Source organism: Megascapheus bottae, chromosome 20 (genome assembly GCF_031878675.1).
Source record: "Megascapheus bottae isolate mThoBot1 chromosome 20, mThoBot2.hap1, whole genome shotgun sequence".
Taxonomy (NCBI): domain Eukaryota; kingdom Metazoa; phylum Chordata; class Mammalia; order Rodentia; family Geomyidae; genus Megascapheus; species Megascapheus bottae.
This window is the reverse complement of record NC_143528.1, coordinates 34,570,075-34,590,221: the sequence shown is the minus strand read 5'-3', so window position 1 is coordinate 34,590,221 and position 20,147 is coordinate 34,570,075. Positions and strand designations below refer to the sequence as shown.

The 20,147-nt window shown below is 38.6% G+C and overlaps 1 long non-coding RNA gene across 1 annotated transcript; it reads right to left on the bottom strand.

Annotated features, from left to right (window-relative positions):
• Nucleotides 1-12,700: 12,700 nt before the first annotated feature.
• Nucleotides 12,701-19,886, bottom strand: LOC150049385 (uncharacterized). Its single transcript, XR_016538997.1, has 3 exons — nucleotides 19,772-19,886; nucleotides 18,521-18,661; nucleotides 12,701-12,957 (listed from the first exon to the last, which is right to left on the bottom strand). It is a non-coding gene; the product is annotated as an uncharacterized LOC150049385 (long non-coding RNA).
• Nucleotides 19,887-20,147: the final 261 nt, after the last annotated feature.

Below are 20,147 nucleotides of genomic sequence, written 5' to 3'. Positions count from 1 at the left end.
ATCTTTGGATTTTTCTCCAGGGGACTTGCGCTGTGTCGATAGAGTCTCAGGATAGTTGGTCAGTTCAATGGTGTGAAGAGTCTCCACAGCAATCAGTTAATTTTCAGACAACCAATTGATTCAGTTTTCGCTCTCCTCTCATTTGCTTGGGGTGGGGTGGCCTGTCAGTTCCTACCTCATCTCTCTTCATGCCTGGCTGCTTGCACTTGATCTCCCCTGATTGACACTCACCCTTCCAGGGCCTGGCTGGAGTCTCTATGACCTCACGTAATTCTGACAAAGGCTGCAGTACAATGAGAACTTCACCTGCACTTAGTGGTGGGTTAAATCAAGTTATTTATATCAATACAAGAATCCAAATATCAAGGCTCTGCCTTGTTTTTTGAGTTCTCTTTTTGAGCCAGACTATGTCTTCAAGAGCAATGCTTGAGAACTAATTTATCCAACACAGACAAGTCATTTTTTTCCTCTCCTTATATTGTGATATTACACTCTGGGAATCAAGACTTCTGCCAGTATCTTTTCTTTATTCATTCATTCATTCATTCTATGTGGAAACCCACCTTGTAGGTCATTCAATCCAATTTAGTCATGTTGCTTAATTGTTACTCTAAGAATGGAGGTTAGATAATGCCTTACCCTGTTTCTGTGTAAGCAAACATTTCTTCAAGTACATCTATAAATTAATATTCCAGTCTTCCAGATGTAAAAAGAGACCAAACTGCTGGAAGACACATTTCCCTAGCTAACTGAAGGCCCAATGACACATGTCTCTGCACCTGTGCCTTGCCCCTATTCAGGTGACCATTGTGTCTGCATTCTTAGGAAATGACCCTCAGACCTCAGGTTCTGCTTTCTCCAGGAGATGATGTTTGGAGTCTGTCATCATTGTTCACACTTCTTTGCTCATGATTGGGTGATTGAAGGGAGTTAACCATTGCACAGTCAAGTCCAGTTTCTGGATACTTCTAGGAATGTTTTTCTGATCTTTATTGGTAGAGAAAAAGGGAGATTTCTGATATTTTGCTCTGTCTCTATGAATGGACTGTTTACTGTCTTTGTCATGTTTCTTTCCATTCCCTAAGCTCCAAGAGGGCACATCCAGCTCTTACAATGACATAGTGAGTGACAAGTGAAGGTGTCAGACTGAAATTGTTGCCTGAAAAGCTATCAGTTAGTGGGAAGATAGAAAAGAACAGGTGCACAGTCCTTCTCTTTGGATGTTTCCAGTTATCCATACTCATGGCCCAGGGGAGTGACAAACACAGCAGGCTTCATTCACTGCTGCTAACAGTCATATGAACTAAGTGAAAGTCCAAGCCCAGAGCCACAGGAACCTGAAGGAACTATTCTGAGGACATAAAGCCCAAGGAAGTGATCAGAGCTGGGTTCCTAAAGAAAGCCAGCTTCCTCTCTTTTGCAGTAAGAAATAATGCTCATGTCTTTCCTGAGGCCCAAGTAAGTCTCAGCCTTAAGAATGCTTTGGTCACTGGGTTTTCCTATTCTTAAGCTAACTTGGCATGACGCTTCCCAAATAGGTATACTCTAAGTGAATCAATGCTTTCTTAGGCTGTAACAGATTGCTTTCTCTGTACCTTTTACATTTCCCTTCCCAAAGCAACCAGTGCGTGCAGGTCTGACTCCTCACAATTTGTTCAGGATGAATTATTTGCTTGCATATCAAAAAATCCTGGGAGAGCAAATGAAAGGAATGAGTCAATAATGCTACAATCCCAGGTATTATGGGAACTGATTGCTGTAGGAGGTTCTTATTTTAGAATAGAGGCTTCTTCCTCAGCTCTAAGATAGCACTAGCTGCAGAACATGGGTAATTTTACTCTTACGGAAGGGGCTCCAATGAATATGAATCCTCTGCCTTCAGTAATCCTGGAGATGAATCATACAGACACATTTCCTATTAAGACACAAAGAGTACCATCGCCATCCCCTCTTTGCTCACACATCAGATCTGAGTAGGTGGAGTGCCCACAGCACTGAACTGCTTAGTGCTAGATGTGAGTGCTAGATTTGGAGGCTCACAGCCCAATGCCATCCTGAACCACACATTACTGAGAGGGCACTTCAACAGACACGGCAGGCACAGTAGCATATATTGTAATCCTAGCTATGAGGAGGTGCATAAGCAGGGAGATGGCAGTGCAAGACTGACCCAGGCAAAAAGAAAAAGTGATACAAGTATTCAATTCGTAGTGTATTTTTCAGCTGCATGTATACCGCAGGATTTTGTTTAGAGAATATCTAGAGGAAATGGGTGTGTGGACAAGCGTCTAGTCCATCGGACGGTGTCTCGATGTTCTCATTGCACCTAACTTTGACTTTTTCTTTTTATTATTGGCTTTTGTTTTCCTGGAGTCTTTGGACACAATAGATGTTCAATAAATACCTATGCTGTCCTTACATGTACCAAAGGGCACAGAAATAAATGCTTTTCCCCTCAATTCTCACCTGGATGAAATAGAAAGAAACTCTATCTTTAGGAATAGGGGAAGAGTTTATGGGTGCTACTTTTTGTTATTTTTTAAAAATAAGATTTTTTTGTACAATATACTTATAATGAGTCGTCAAGAAGTGCATTGGATTTCAGCTTACCTTGGTTTGTGGCAACACTCCAGATATAAAAGTTAGCAGAAAAGAGTCCTATGTACATCCTAAGCAATGTAATAGACTGAACACATCTCAGAATCAAAGAAAGAAATGTCCTCAATGGAACTTCCAGGCAGTAGGGCCAGTTTCCACCTTCCTAACTTATGGAAGGGTAGTAGTGACAGTCGTATAGCTAGCTGCCCAACACAGCCCCATAGCTTAAATCTCTTCCCAGCTTAGAGAAGCAAAGCTTATGGAAGGAAGTTGAATGTGTGTGTGTGTGTGTGTGTGTGTGTGTGTGTGTGTGTGTGTGTGTGTACATGTGCACATGCTTGAACTTAAGATCTGTGCTCTCACTAGGCTTTCTTGCTTGTGGCTAATGTCCTACTACTGAGCTACATCTCCAGTCTCACAGACTTTTTGGCTTTGAACTGCAACCCTTAGTCTCAGCTTTCTGAGACTAGGATTCTAGGTGGTATTATGTGCTCTTGAATTCACACATGTATGGCCTGACAAATTGAGGAAACACCAAGAGTATCAGCACAGCTCAGGATGCCTGAAAAATCAACTATAAGCTTTCATTCCAGAACTGGATGCTTGCCAAGCAGTAGAATCCTCTGTGTCTAACTAAATGCTCCTGGAAAGCACACGAGCATGAATCAAGATGCATTTTAACCATGCTAAAGGTACAGTTCTGTGATATTAAACACATTTACCATGGTGCACAGCTATCTCCACCATCCATTCTGAAAGCATCTAAAAACTGCCTCAACTCAAAGTGTAACCTTTAAACCCCAGCCGGCTGTCCCCTACCCCAATGGAATTAAAAAAATGGCTGTGATGAAAGAAAATTCCCACAAAACACAAAATCTATCATTTCAGGATATAGTTCTATACTGCCAATAATATACCCACTGTCTAGCAGATTTCTAGGACTTTTCTATCGAGCATAACAGAGATTGTAGCTATTAAGCAATATTCTCAATATGGTTCTACTCCTGCTATTCGCTTTCTGTTTCAGTGAGGCTGACAACCTTTGTTTTTTTTATATAATTAAATCATACAATGCTTGTCTTTTTGTGACAGCCTTACTAGTTCACAAAGCATGATACCCTCAAGCTCCATCCATGCAGAAACAGGTGGTGAGATTTCTTTTTTTAAAGACTCAATCAATACTATTTCACTGTATGTATAGACCACATTTTCTTTCTCCTTCATCTGCGGGTGCATATTTAGCTTGTTTATACCTCTGGGCTATGAATAATGCTGCAATGAACACAGGAGGCCCTGACGTTACTTCCTGTGTCCATACATGAGTAGCAGGATTGCTAGGTCACATAGTGGTGTTGGTTTAGTCTGTTCCAGGAATCTCCACACTGTTTTCCATATTGGTTACACTAATTTGCATCTCCACCCAGACTGTAACAGTTGTCTTTCCTCTACATTCTTGCCCATACTTCCTATCTTTTTGTGCCAGCAGCCATTCTAAGTGGGGATAGGTGATATCTCATTGTGGTTTCCATTTGCATTTCCCTGTTGATTTTATGAGGTAAAACATTTTTCCTATACCTATGAGCTATTTGTATATCTTTCTTGGCGGCATGACTGTTTAAAACCTTTACCTATTTTTAATCTAGTTATTGACCTACAGCGTTCCATGTATATTCCAATGTTAACCTCCTATTTAACATAGAATTTTCAAATATTCTTCTGTACTATAGGTTGTCTCTTGACCTGCTGATAAGTTACAGTCCTATTGTCTGTATTTGTTTCCATTGCTCGTGCTGTTGACATCATATCTAAGAGAATATTAAGTTTTTAAGGGAATCTAATATGGGTGCTTTGGGGTTGATTGTGTGTGCAAAAGCAGGGCTGTAGACAGTACTTGGGATGCTGCTAGAAACATTGTTGGGTAAGGCCTAGATAGAGGAAGTGGGCCAGCAAGTCTATGTCCTTGAGGTCTACACTTGTCCTTAGCATTTTCTTGTCCTCTGTCTATTTTCCATCTGCCATTAGATGAGCCGCTTTGCTGCACAATATACCACAGCCTCAAAACAATGAAGCCAGATAACTGTAAGCCAAAATAAATCCTTCCCCTCGTAAGTTTATGTCAGGTGTTTTGTCATAGCAATAAAATGTCTGACAGAGAGAGAGAGAGAGAGAGAGAGAGAGAGAGAGAGAGAGAGAGAGAGAGAGAGAGAGAGAGAGAGAGAGTGTGGGAGGGAGAGAGAAGGAGAGAGAGGGAGAGGGAGAGAGAAAGTGAGGTTTTCAAGGAATAAAGAAAGAAAACTGAAGTGGCTATATTCCTATCAGACAATATAGATTTCAAAGTTAATAACAGCACCAAGCCTAGAGTTATTTTAACATGCTAAAGAGGTCAATTCATCAAGACGACATAACAATCCTAAATGTTTATACACCAAATAACAGAGCTTCAAACTATATAAAGTGAAAACTGGGACATAAATCCACATTACATTTGGAGATTTCACTATCCCTTTCAATAATTTACTGAACAAGTAAGAAAAGAATCACTAAGGATATGAAAGGCTTAAACAACACTATGAACCAACTTGGCCTGATTTACATTTAAATAGAATGTTACAGAACATTCCACCCCACATTGTCCAAATACAGAGTATGCATTCTTCTCAAGAGCACATGAAATATTTACCAAAATAGACTATATTCTGGGCCATAAAAAAATGTCCCAACAACCCTAGAGAAAGACTCTGGTCATTCACTATAGGATTTCTGACCACAGTGAAATTGAATAACAATCAAGTGGTAGAAGGGAGTAAATATAATCAAAGTACATTATCTGCATGCATGGACCTGTGCCATAATGAAGCCTCTTAATTTCTACTTTATATATGCTAATGAAATACAAAAATAAGAAGTCAAAGAGAGATATGTGGATGGAAAAGTAAGTAAATACTTGTTTAGTAGCATATTATGGACTTTCACATAATCCTTACCTCAAAGGAAAAAAAACAAAGGGAAGTAAGATTTTTATAAATAAAACAAAAATACACTTACGTTATAATTTGTGCAATGGAACTCTCTATAGTTGGAATTATGGCATCTTCTCCATGATTTGTGCTGAAACTTTGCCTTCCATGCACCAGTATTATGAAGTACGGCTTTGTGAGGTGATTATCGTAGAGCACTCACAAATGGGATGAACACCCTTGTGTAGCGTTTTGGGTTGAAGAGAGCAGTTCTCCTCCAATCTGGGCTTCACGGTGCGTGAACACAGAACTGAGACAGCATCTCGAGCTAGAGAATAGCACTTGCAACATCACGATGCTGGAATCTTGTCCTTGGATTTCCCAGCCTCCATAAATACAAGAATTAAGGTTATCATCTTTATAAATTGAACAATCTAGAATATTTTCTCATAGGCACACAAATGGACTAAGATAAGACTTAAGGATAAAATTATAAACCACGAAAACTCCAGTAAAAACATAAAAACTCCCAAGATTTCTCTGTTATAAAATAAAAAGGAACTCTAGGTATACACAACAATAAGAAAGAATTTAAATAATTACACTGAATGAATGAATCCGCAGCATAAAGAGTACATACTGCATGATTCCACTTATATAAAACTGTAGAACCTGTAAACATCTACAATGAGCAGTACCTAAAGAAAAGGCAGAGGTAGGGGAGGTGTGTGTGGCATGGATTACAAAGAGAGGATGATTGAGTGCCAATTATCTTAATTGTGGTGATAGATTCATGGGTGCATACGTATGTTAAAATGTATCAAGCACACTTAAAAATGAGAGGTTTAATGATTACCAATTACACATCAGTGAAGCTATTTAAAATCCTTTAAGTTCTTTCACTAAACCCATCTTACAGATGCAGAATTGGAGCTCCAGAGATGGAAATTCTACCACCCGGATTTTACACTACTGTGTGGTTGATATACTACAATCACAAGTCACTAAATATCAAAAGGCTTCCAGAAATGTGTTGTCAGATCATTTCATCATTGTGCAAACATTTTACACTAACCTGGATAAAATTACAGAACTGCCTGCTTCATACCTAGGTCAAATCTATATGAAATGCACACACACACACACACACACACACACACACACACACACACACACACACTAGGCTCTGTCATATCCCCTCCCCTTCTCTCTCCACATGTGTGTGCGACATAGCCAATTTTTGGTCCTAGGACTATGATGAGCAAAACAATAGCAGACTAGTAAAAGAGAAAATGATTTGAATGTGAGATGCAGAAGTTTGCCACCAGTGTAATGTACCATAATATTTCATATAAACCTTTTTCATGAGTAGGAGCATATTTTGAAATAAAATGGAAACTAGGAAGTGACGCTGTGACTCAAGTGGTAGAGTGCTAGCCTTGAGCTAGAGAGCTTAGGCACAGTACCTAGGGTCAGAGTTCAAGCCCCATGGATGACCAAACAAAAACAAGCTATAAAATTTCTCTTTAATGGATGCTAGTAACTCACGCCTGTAATCCTAGATACTTAGGAGTCTGAGATCTGAGGATCATGGTTCAAAGTCAGCCCAGGCAGAAAAATCCATGAGACCCTTATCTCCAATTAACCACCAGAAAAACGAAGTGGTGCTGTGGCTCAAGGGGTAGAGTGATAGCTTTGCTCTGAAGAGCTCAGGAACAGGACCTCGGCCCCGAGTTCAGGCCCAAGACCAACAAAAAAGAAAAGAAAAGAAATTATAGCAGAGGAAGCACATAAATCAATCACAGATTCATTACCATTATCATACATTGTACACTATGCAAAGTTGTATGCATTCTGTGAGGATATGGTAGGTTTCTTTATAGTAGGTATCACTTGTATCACCACAAATGTGAGGAATATGTTGTGTTATGACTATGATGACTGTAACCTGCCAAAGCAACAGGAATTTTTAGCTCCATTATAGTCTTCTAGGAGGACATCCATTGCATATTTAACCCATCATAGAAAAAAACATTTTTTCTTGGACATGACTGTATTTGAACCTAATTCTTTCTGGTTATACAGTTCATCTGTAAACTAGAATGTCTCTTTCCATTGTACAATGTTACCTCAGCATTCAGAAGCTTATGCTGAGCTCATATTCCACTAGAAAATTGAGGATTTCCCCATGTGTATGATTCCAAGTTTGCTCCCTCCAAACAGAACTGGCAAAGTGCAAACCCACGAAGTTACTCAGAACTCAGTTCTGAGTTTATCACATACTATGTTCTTACCCTAGCAGTCAGTCCTATGTCTTGAAATACCATTTCTATGCCCAATAACTTTCCTATATGGTTTTTACCCCTGTTTCTATCTTTTGTACTTTCCATACCTTAAACAAAGGCAAACATGACCCCTATAATAATAAATACCAAGGCTGAGAAACAGTCTACTGAGCTGTCCAAAAGCATAAGGGACATGGGTAACGCATACCTAGATCTCATCTCAGAAGAGAAGTCAAAATGTGACACCTTCCTTAGTTTTCACAGGTCCCCATCTTTGTTTCCTGAGCCCCCTTCCTTACCCTGGACACACACTGGGGAGGGGTGATTTCCACAAGCCCAGGTGTTGGCAAACACCAAGAACAGATAGTCTGCAGTGCTTATGAAAGTTTCCCTGAGCACTAACTCAAGCACACATCTCATGATGACTCAGAGGAAGAGCAGTCCTCCAAAAACATCTGCTACAGGGTAAAAAAAAGGAATTTCTGGAAACATCCTGACATTTTCAAAAGAACAGGAAACAACTGGTTTCAAGAAAAATAAGGATTGATAATAAAGATAAAAAGCAAGAGAAATAGAAGCAAAAGAAGCAAAACAGGATAGATATAGTGGAATGAACTGAGAAGAGAAATGAATGACACAGAGAATTATAAGGAAACTTTAGGGGGAAAAAAGGAAAAATTAAACTCTTATTTTTTTGTCTGAGACATTATCTTACACAAGCCTGAGAGATATATAATAACTGAGTGTGCTGTGAAATCATGGGTACTATCCTGGAACACAGAAAGGACACCAATAAAGAACTAAAGAAATACAAACAATAGGTGTTCATTAATAATATTTTATAATACAATAGGTTGAGTGACACCGCTTTCACCTCAAAATATCTACCTCTGAATCTATTGTCACCTTCTAGAGAATGAAGAACGTTGTAGATGTGATTAAAATGTGGCTTTTATTTTTCTGGACTATGTAAGTGTTCTCAACAGACTCACAAAGGACCTTACAAGTAGGAGGCAAAGCAGTCAAAATCAGAGGAAGGACTTAAGACAATGGAAACAGTGGTTGAAGTGTTGTGCTTTGAAGAAGGAAATAGGGGCTAAGAGACAAGGAAATGACAGTGCACCTGTAAGCTGAGGAGATGGGAACTTAAGGACCTGTATTGTGATATAAGGAAACAAAGATTCACCACTTCATGTTAGATGTAGAACCTCCAGAACCATACAAGGGGGAAAAAATTGGTGATAATTTGTTACAGCAACAATAGAAAACTAAAAGATTTGACAATACTGGTTTTAGAGTACAGCAAATGCACCATGTTAATGTAAAATATTGACCTTAACCTAGAGCTAAGCAAGGGCTTATGGGAAGTATGTGAGCTTGTATGAGAATTTTATGAGTTATGAGTTCTTTCTGCAACTTTTCTGTAGATGTGAAATAATTCCAAAAATTTTTGTAAGAGTCTACTTTTGTAAAAGTCTTTCTTTGGGATCTCATGAGATAGAAATTGACTTGGCAGACGTTTATTTAATTAGAAGACAACCATGAGTGCCTCAGAGTATAACAGCAACAACAAAAAACCCTTTACCACCACCAAGATTACCAATACAGTAACTGAAGAAATCCTGGGGTTGCAGAAGAGACAAGAAAGTAAAAACAAGAGACCTAGTGTGCTAAAAGAAAGTTGTTTAATGTTGAAGGAAAATCTGGAATTCTAAACTTAGTCTGGATTTTTTAAATAATACAGATAAGGGAAAGTTCAATTATTTCTTGCAGAAAAAAATAAATAGGGTTTCTCCAAGAACCACTAATCATGCTAGGTCCCTAACTCTTCATGCAGTCCCCACCTGGCATTGTCAAATCTTCTGCCTCTTGGAATTCAACATCCTGGCCAAAGCTTCATGGTACTCTGTAGGATACCGATTTCCCTTTCTCTCCTGGAAGTGGGAAACTGATATAGAAATATCAAGCTATGTTTAATAACTCCAGTAACATCATTCCAGGAATCTAGGAAGTATCTGTGATTATCTTGATTCCTGTCCTTCCTAAGGCTTGCATTTCAACTCTTCAATTCCACCATATAATCTTTCCATAAATCCTATTTGTTTTAAGTTTGTCAGAGGCATTCTCTTTTCTTTATGTGCCCCTTCCCCCTGAAAAAAACCTTAATTTAGATATTTTCAAAAAAAGGTAAAGCTTCATACTGGCCTCAGAACTCTTCTTGGTTAGTACTCAAACCAGAGTTTGAGTTATAAAGGGTAGGAGTTTATTAAGCTATGATTTTAAAGTCTCTGTAGCTTTCTAGGCAGATAGGCAAGTGCCCAGAAAATGTAACACCTATACATCTCTAGTAAAAAAAAATATACTCAAAGACAGCATTACTATGCTGAACAAAAATCAGACTCCAAGAATGAGACACTTAGAAATCCTTCAACTACTAAAAGAGAATCAAAACTTAAAATTGTAAATGTTGTTCAAGAGGAATTTAGGCATGTAAAACATTTCATAAAAAGCAGACATGGAATTAAGATCTGCTTACGTGACAGTGTTCCCTTAGCATCCACAAGACTTGGAGTTCAGTCCCCAGCCACACTAAAATGACTACTTTGAAGCAAAGAAGGAACTGTACTAAAAATCATATAATAGGGAAAATTGTATTAACAAAGATCACCAAAAGGATAGAGAAGGAAGGAACAATGTTCCCAAATTCAATCCTGAAAGGCCCACCAACATACCACCTGTTCATTTTTCATTCTGACAATTCAAGATGCGTAAAGATGGAAAAACAATTTTGAGAAGCTTAAAAGTGTAGTAAGTTATGTAATTTCAGCCACAGTGGGCATGTTGTAGAATGTAGATAGAAACATCAAGTTAAGGGAAGTGATTTAAATGAAATTACCTTGATAACATTAACCTCCAAAGATCCTTGCAACTTCTTGACTTCCCTATATAATATATGGATACTATGTCCACATAGTATACTGTAATTATTTTTGCTTTTGACCTTTCACATAAACATAGTCCATGTAATGATAGACATTGGGGGAAGCGATGCTATTCACAGCATGCAAAACTGGATAGGTTAGGATAAATTAAGACTGAACTTTCAAAAGTAAAACATACAATCTATTTAATGAAGACACTGATTTATAGAGTAGCCTGCATGCTAAAGAAAGTTTTAATATTATGATATTATGAAGATAAAGAAGAGAAAAGTAAGAAAAATTAGTACTGATGAGTAAATACTTCAAAGGAACTTTTTAAACAAGACTGCCATTTTTTGTGGGTCATGGGACTTGAGCTCTGGGCTTGGGCACTTTCCCTGAGCAATTCAGCTCAAGGCTAGTGTTTTACCTTTTTCAGCCACAGCACCACTTCCAGCTGTTGTGCTTGGGCTGGCTTTGAACTACAGTTCTCTACTCTCAGCCTCCTAAGTAGCTAGGGTTATAGACATGAGCCACTGGTGCTTAGCTAGTCATGGTTTTTATATGAGATAAATCAATATTTAGGGCAGAAAGCAGTATATATTAATGCCAAACTTCAATGTAAACCATCATTTTTAGTGCTTTTGAAACTTAGTTTAGGATGGGTGAAAATGTCAACATGACATTCTCCAGTGACAATGACTCAAATTTGAGAAAATAACAATAACACAGGTTTAGGTATTTAAAAATATGTAATCTGTCACCAATTAAAAACTACAAAAAAATCTATCAAAAAGATAAGAAATAAGAAAGAAAGATATATTCAAGATACAAATGTATCCTATTTATTCATTATTCTCTTAATGGAAACTTGGAAGAAGGGTTGGTAATAAGATCATGTAGGCAGAGTCTGGAGTTAGGCAACCATGGGTTAGAATGGAAACCAAAGAAGTGAGAACTGTCAGAGAGCTGATTCTCAGGTGGAAACATCATCTTCTATCTTACAATCTTTCCCATCTTTCCCCCTTAGTATGCGTCAGCCAGTAGACAGGATTCCCACTCATCTCAGGGATACTGGTTTTCAAGTCAATATTTTTGTCAGATTGATTTTAGACCTTATCGTCAAGTATGTTGAAAATGAAATCAAGAGGCATCAGCTGGAGGCCAGGGAAGGTAGAAAGTGACACTGGATGAGCAAAGGGAATCATGAAAGGCCATCCACTAAAAGCCAGGCAGGACCAACAGGGAAGAAATAGCCATTTACACCGAGCTGAAGAAATCCAACTATAATGCCAGATGAGCCAGGGACTTCAGTAAATAGCATTCAACTGGGAGAGTTCTTCCAGAAGATGAGAATGCCTTTCTTCTTATATTAATATCTGTCTCTATTTGATCCCAGTTCTTCTGTAGCTCTTAAGAAACCTAACAAAGAATTTTTGGACATTCCAACTTCTATGAGAAATTGGAACCATAATGTGGGCCTTCCTAAACAAAGTAATGGAGTCATTGAGATAATTCCTCATTTTCTGCTTCAGCAGGTAGTTTCCTCATCTTATTCTCAATAACTCACTTAAGGAGTTTGGCTTCTCCCACTGATGCCCAAATCTTCCCTGTGAACATTCTCCCTGTGCTGACCAAATTCCCACAATAGTGCAAAAATCAAAACCCTGAAAAGAGAAATGGGTGGAACATTAAGCCAGAAGCAAATATGCTTCACATCTTGTTACCTCTCTTCTCAGTGTAATATGGAAGTTTGCTAATTGCTTGATTTACTGTATCGTCACTCTGCCAACAGCAATAAATAAAGTTAATTAATAGAGGGTAATTCCCTGCCAAGGAGGCTAGTAATTACTAATAAATGGAAGAGAAAGACTTTTCCATGTTTACACCTTGCCATCCTCCTTTTTCAGTATTTTGATCGCCTTCTTTTGATTTGCTCACCTTGAACTTTCTGTGAAAATACTTGTTGCCTTTCCTTCCCTCCGTCAAGATGGCTGCATGTTTGTTAAGGAGTAGCTGTGGCAATACTATCTTCCATCCTCTGATGACCACAAAAGGGCACTACTATGGTGGACAATCAATCGAATGGGGTTTCTGAGCTCATCCAGTCTCTAGCATTGGCAAAGTGCATTAGTACTAATGGAGAACGTCTCTCTCTGGCCAACAACCACTTGTTTTTTCCAATTCAGCACTTTCCTAGGCAGAATTTAAAACCCAAGTTCATTTGTGTTATAATAGAAACAGTACTGTCCTTAGTCTTATATACATGTACAAACTTAACATTTTAAACTACATCCTACACATTTTATTCATCTAGAATAGAAATCAACATCTTTTCTTTCTTTTTTTTTTTTGTGGGTCATGGGGCTTGAACTCAACCTGGGTGTTGTCCCTGAACTCTTCAGCTCAAGGCTACTGCCCTACCCTTGAGCCAACCCTCACTTCCCATTTTCTAGTGTTGATTGGAGAATCTCATGGTCTTTAGTACTCTGGCTGGCTTTGAACCACAATACTCAGACCTCAGCTTCCTGAGTAGCTAGGATTACAGGCATGAGCCACCACATCAACATCTTTTCTGTAGACTTTAAATTGGGATTAAATGGAATCATTACTGAATAAATATTAGTTTCTGCTCCTCTAGCCTACTCTTTGCTTTACTTAAAACAGCATATTTTTTCTGCTTTTTAAAAGTAGTTTCAAGTTAAATTTTCTTTTTGCTTCTAAATATAAAATGTGTCCAGGGGACTGAACTTTTGTGACATCTTATTGCTGATTTGGTATTTTCTATCATCTTTCTCATTTGAATATTTTATATTTGGTTTCCTCTGTTATAGATACATACTTATAAAGTTGCCTTAACTCTTTCTAGATTAAATGTGTGTGAGGGCCAGAAAACTTAAAGGACCAGTTGGAACTGGGATATATGGGGTGGGGTGGGAGGTGGGATGGAAGAGGGGAAACTAGTAAAGATGCATTATGTTCATAAATTGACGTTATATTGAGGCTCCCTTGTATAGATATTTGAATCCAATTTTAAAAGGAACTAAAAAAGAAAATAATGATACAAAAAGAGGCACATGCATCATGCATGCACACATAAAGACATAAACATACATAAGTACATGCAGCATACTTGCTATTTCGGCACTCTTTCTTCTGTCTTAAATATGTACATCATAGTTTGTTCTGTAACTGTCTTACGTCAACAGCCAAAGTCCCAAGACAGCTTAAAGATATATAATTGTAGGGCCGGGAGTTTGGCCTAGTGGTTAAAGTGCTTGCCTAGCATGCATGAAGACCCGGGTTCTATTCCTTAGTACCACATACATAAAAAAAGCCGGAAGTGGTGCTGAGGCTCATCTGGTAGTGCTCTAGCCTTGAGAAAGTCCAAGGACAGTGCTCAGGCCCTGAGCTCAAGCCCAGGACTGGCAAATATATATATATATATATATAATTGTAAAGATTGGTTGAATTGAATTTAATCACATAGCTTAGTTATTTCCTTTATTTAAAGCAACTATATCCTCTAATCTCCAAATTTAGACATACATAACCAAGACTTGAGGAAATATGCTTTGTAGAGGTCAGGCTCTTTCCAGAAAATGGCAATGTTTTTGGAGAGGTGGCTGTTTTAATATTTCTGTATTCTATTTACACACACACACACACACACACACACACACACACACACACACACACACACACAAATAGAAATATCTTTTTTAACCACAACCAATATATACACGACTTTTGGTAAAGCAATCTTCAATGAATGAATCATTTGTTAAAACTCTAGTTATAGTGGGGCAATAATGACTATTTTTAAGGACAATACAGGACATTTCGTCTCTATAATTTCTGTCTCTCACAAATTTATAACATATGCTCAGTAAAGGCTTGCTGTAATACAGAGCAATATATATAAATGGCTGCTTTAAAGGACTTAACCATTTAATATATATTCTAAAACATTAATCAAAGTGAGAAAAGGGGTGGGTTGGGAGGAGTGAATGAGAATGTTGAAAGGGGTCACATTGATCAAGACACATTGTATCCATAAACTGCTTTGGTGTACAGCTAGTTAATATACAACTACTTAATGATAATAAAAATATTTTTCAAAAACCACCCTTGCTGTATTTAATACTTGAACAATGTACTATAGGGCTAGGAATTCTTGCATTTTTTGACACTACCCATTTGATACGACCTACTAGCTTCTCTCCTATTTCCCTAGCCCACAAGGTGAATGGTTTAGAGATTTTTTTTACTTGGCCATTACCTACCAGACCCAATCTCTTATTAAGGCTCAAATACTATAGTATATCACTTTTTGAGGGATACATAAGCAACTAGTCTTTTTTTTCCTCTTTAGAAGACTTTAGCTGCTTATGTAGAGGAAGGGTTCAGTCTGACAGTCGATACCCAGAAGATATAGGAAACATTTTTAACTAAATTATATTCTCATGCAGAAGTAATTTAACCAATATATATAGCATCTCTTTTTGATTTTGGAGTTATGCAGCCTCACAGGAATATATGGTTGAATGGATCAGGCAAGGCTTTGTTTATGATGGGCATATTATCAGGTGACTTACGGGCTCCTTTAGCAAGCCAAAACACATTTCCCTACAGAAGAATGGAAAATATTTGCTAGGGAAAATAGAAGCATGAAATAGTTCCCAAATCCTCAATGCCAAATATGACATTTTGCTTTTAAGCCCTGTTGTTGAATCCCTAAAGCATCCATATCTATCTCTGACACTTTAATCTTCTTGGATCTATGAATAACCAAGTAGAAATGCTGCTTGCCACTCAATGTTCATAACCTTGAGGACCATCTAAGATTGTCATGAGATTGGGTGACACCATTATACCAAAATAGCTTATATGGTATCTATCCCTCCAGGCATTGTATGTCTCTCCTAAAGATAGGAGCAGTGAAGATGACAGCTTGTTCCCTGCATTGGAGGGTTATCTCTCATGACTCTGACTGAGGCTGGCAAGTGACTGCATTATCATGACATTTCTTCTCATTGCTCTGAGACACAGGTATCTTTTGAAGTTGTGTGCTTCCTTTCAGCCTAGTACCATCAATGTAGTAGACCACATAAATATTCCATATGAAGATTAGCAAGTTACCTGAGGACTGAATTCTTATGTTCAGCCAGAGTTACTACAACCCTGAGCAAAAACCCTAAGGGTATATTGCTATCCTTGCTACAGGAAGTCAAACTTTTAATTTTGGTTCTGTTTTGTTCCTAATGTGTCATTGAAATACACATAAAAGTATTTTTCCAGATCCCACAGTATACAGAGATGGTGTTAATTTGCTCCAAAAAGGAAACACATCTGAACCAACAGTTCCTACTGGAGGCTGATTGCGCATTCACTAATTCACTGTCCTATCCTCCACATTTTATATTGGATAAACAGGGACTAAAGTAGGGACAAGACTTATATTAGTCAACTATTTCTGTAGTGATTAAAAGGTAGCCAAAATGGCAGGCTGATAAAAATACAGCTAGTATAGTTGTAGTGCTGGGACACAAAGTCTAGCCTCATAAAACTTTAACTGAAGGGTAATCTGCGATTTCCCTTAAATGTTTCTGCATTTTCAGAGACCAGTAGGTGCCTGGGATATGCATTTTCTAGGTGAATTCTAGAAGCAGAGATCTAAGCCAAATCACACAATCATTATCTAGCAAACATATTCCATGGACTAAAGTCACATAGTCAAACCCCCCAAAAGGAGTGATATGGGGGTTCACAGGGTACTGGCAATTATTGAGGAATTTAATATTTTATTTCACCATATCACCTCAATATATCATAAAATTTGATGATGGTACTATTTTTGTGGTTTCTGCAGGTTTATGGCATTGTTATAATAAAAAACAGCAAGACTTGGGGCTGGGAGTTTGGCCTAGTGGTAGAGTGCTTGCCTAGCATGCACGAAGATTTGGGTTTGATTCCTTGGTACCACATACTTAGAAAAATGCCAGAAGTGGTGCTGAGGCTCAAGTGGTAGAGTTCTAGCCTTGAGAAAAATCCAAGGACAGTGCTCAGGCCCTGAGCTTAAGTCCAGGACTGGCAAAAAAAAAAAAAAACCAGCAAGACTTTTCAATATAATGACCTTTATTCCATGAGTTTCTAGAGGCAACTGACATGTGGCTCAAGTTATAAGTATCTGCTTTAGAAAAAAAAGAGTAAGGGTGGTAATCAAAATAAGTGACTTTTTCTTGCAAGGCTATTTACTCATTATAGGCAAAACTGAAAAGACAAGCTTGTTTTTTATTGGGGTAAGAGTTGTCAAATCCTCTTATCCATCACTGTAATTTTACAGTGTCCCTCTTTGCTAACTAATGTCTCTCCTTTCATCTGAGAAATGTAATGAAGCTGTGAATACTTGCGACTAACAGGATGAAATTTTGCTCATGATTTTGCTTGCCTCAGCCTTAAATATGGAAGGAGTTGGAGAATCTTTTGCTATATTTCCCGAAAGTTCTTGGGTTTTTTTTTTCAGACCACAGTTTAAGCTTAGAAATCTAGTTCCAACTGTCATGAAAATCTTAACTCTCTAGGGTTATAATAACTAAACAGCAAGTCAAAGTTGTTAACATTTAGAATAATTGAAGATGGATAACCATTTTATATTATTGGATATACTGGATTATTTTAGTTCCCCAAGCCATAGTTCCTTCCAAATCTGCCTTGGCTGTTTCAGTGAAAGATAGGAGAAGAAAATATGACCTCAAAAATCTTGCTCTCCCATCATTGATTCAATTCTCATGTCCTGTGTTGCCTTTAATGGAGGAAGTAGTGAAGAATACCACTGATGATAATTTGGTAAGCTTTTTGGTACCAAAAAGCTACTATTAGAATACTAGCTTGAAATTGGACTTGAATATTTATGGTCTTCAAGATTATTGAAGCTGGATAATCAAATCGAGGCTTGCCTTCCATGTCCCTGAGGTGCTATTATCTTGGTTCTGATCCAAATTTACACATCAATTATTGTTCTTAATTGCAAGCAACAGAAAGCAATCTTAGTTGTTTTAACAGAAGAATAATCCACCCAAAAGCAATTGGGGGTGGGTCACAAACTCTCCAGTAGATCTGAAGAAAAGAACACAGCTCCAAATCAAATCACCGAGATGATCTAGGAAAACATAACTACCAGCCCTCAGCATTAAACACAATGATTTACCCTTAATTTGTCTCAGAAATTGGACATAAGTCATAATGTCATTTTGCCCATGGATATAGATGTGGCTTCTGCAGTTCCTGTACTTGTCCCACTCTTCACCAGAAAGACTCCTCAAGAGAGTAAACAGCTCTCTGCTGCCAATTCACAGTGATTATGTGTGTCTGGTTAATGGCAGCAAGAAACAAATTTGTAACTGAAAGGAAGACTAAAATTGGTAGAGGAGAGTAGGTTTTGGTGAGAGGAGAATCCTGTAAGAAAATGGAGATCTGCCAACATTTGAATAGGGTTCAGTCAACAACAAATGCCCATTATACTTAAATATTAGGTTTCTACTAAAAATGAAAGGCATTTCATCTGGTTCTGCAACTTGCAGATGGCAGGATATATTCCCCCCCCCCCAAATATCTGTTTCTTTGCCTGTGTGTATGTGTGTGTGTGTATGTGCTATACATCCTTAAAAATCTATATTTGTCATTATACCACACACACACACACACACACACACACACACACACACACACACACATCTCACTGTTTCAGAATACATACCTTCATCTGGCACTTACACTGGGCTTGTTCCCAGTGGCCTTTTTCTCTGGATTTTAAAAGCCAAACAAAAAGAGACATCTCATCAACGGCAGACCAAATGCACCTGGTACTTTCCAGGCAGAGCTGTGCCTGGGAATCACCCTGGGGAGGAGACAAACCACAAAAGCCCGAGATTTGTAAAATGCAGAATTGGAAGTTTGGCTGATGATGATAGATCTCAATCTGGGATGAAGTATGGCTGGTGGGCACAGACCTTGGTAGCCATATGCCAAGTGTTTCTGAGGCTCCGATAACTCCCTTTGACTCTGAGAGGTTCTGATGGCTGACAACAACAGATACAGACAAATTGCTGTAGAAAAGGGGAATGACAGTTCTAAATGACCCCATTCCAAGTCCTCTGGAATGGCACCTGATCATCCTATCAGTGTGTGTGAGGCGGTTTTAGTAAGTGCCCACGTGAGATCTGCCACACTGCAGCTACTCTCAGCGGCCAGGAGGAGGTAGGACAGTGAAAGGCTTGTAGCAGGAGCATGAGAAATCCAGATGAAGGAGTGAGTGAGGGAGGTAGAGTCAGAAGTAGAAGAGGTACTGAGATGGAGACTTGGATGCCAGAAGATGCCTGCACCTCAAGACCGTAAGTCACTCAGTCTGCCACTGAATTAACCTAGCTTGACAGCCAGTCAGTGTCCCCCGATCCTGATCTAGGCTTGGTGGGATCCATGTTTGTTGTATCACTTTGTCTCATGGTCAGAAAATAATTTGTGGTCATTCTCTTTCCTAACAACATTTGTGGGAATGTAGAAATCCAGCAGCTACTTGATTTTTACCATAACACAGACCATCCATCCATCTTGACCTGATCATCACATCTCTCTCCTCCACCTACAGCCCCTTCTTATCCATTTTCTGCCCCAATGTCGCATCCCTATCTCTGTGCCAGGACCCTCACAGCCCTCCCTCTGTGTATGCCACACACAGGCCTCTGGGAATAAGAGGACACTAACTCTGGAACCACAGATGATCCAGATCTGGGGAAAAATTTTGACATCCCAGAAGTTGTAGTCACCAGCCAAATAGCATGTTCCAAAAGTTTCCAAATGCTTAACTATTGCCATTTACTCTGAAAATTAAAAACCCTCAGGCCAGCCATTTAGATGTTGGCCTTAATGACATTCAGAAATGGCATTCCATGTAGTTAGAACCCAATTTCTATGTATTAAAATCCCTTTAAATCTGCTTTCTCTTTCTTACTTCCATTTTTCCTTCTTCCATCCCTTTTTCCTCTCTCCTCATCATCTAACCCTTCCTTGATAAAAAATCAAGCCTTTCTACCAACTAAGGCCAAGTTCTGTGCAGCTGGCTCTGAATTAGACCAAGACCTATGAGTTCTAATCTGTTGCTTAGCATCAAGGTTGCTTGGATACATCTTTGTGACAACTGGCCTTTGCATTTGACTTCCTATGTATGTCAGTCATACAGTCAGCATCTCTATTCTGAGAGGCACTGAGCCATAAGTGACGTTCAGGCCTCTCCTGACCTGCCTGGGAGGGTTTGGGAGTGGTCACTTACGATAAAAGAAAAGAGATTGAAATGTTTAATGCTGAGCAATGGGCAAGATTCAGCAGTG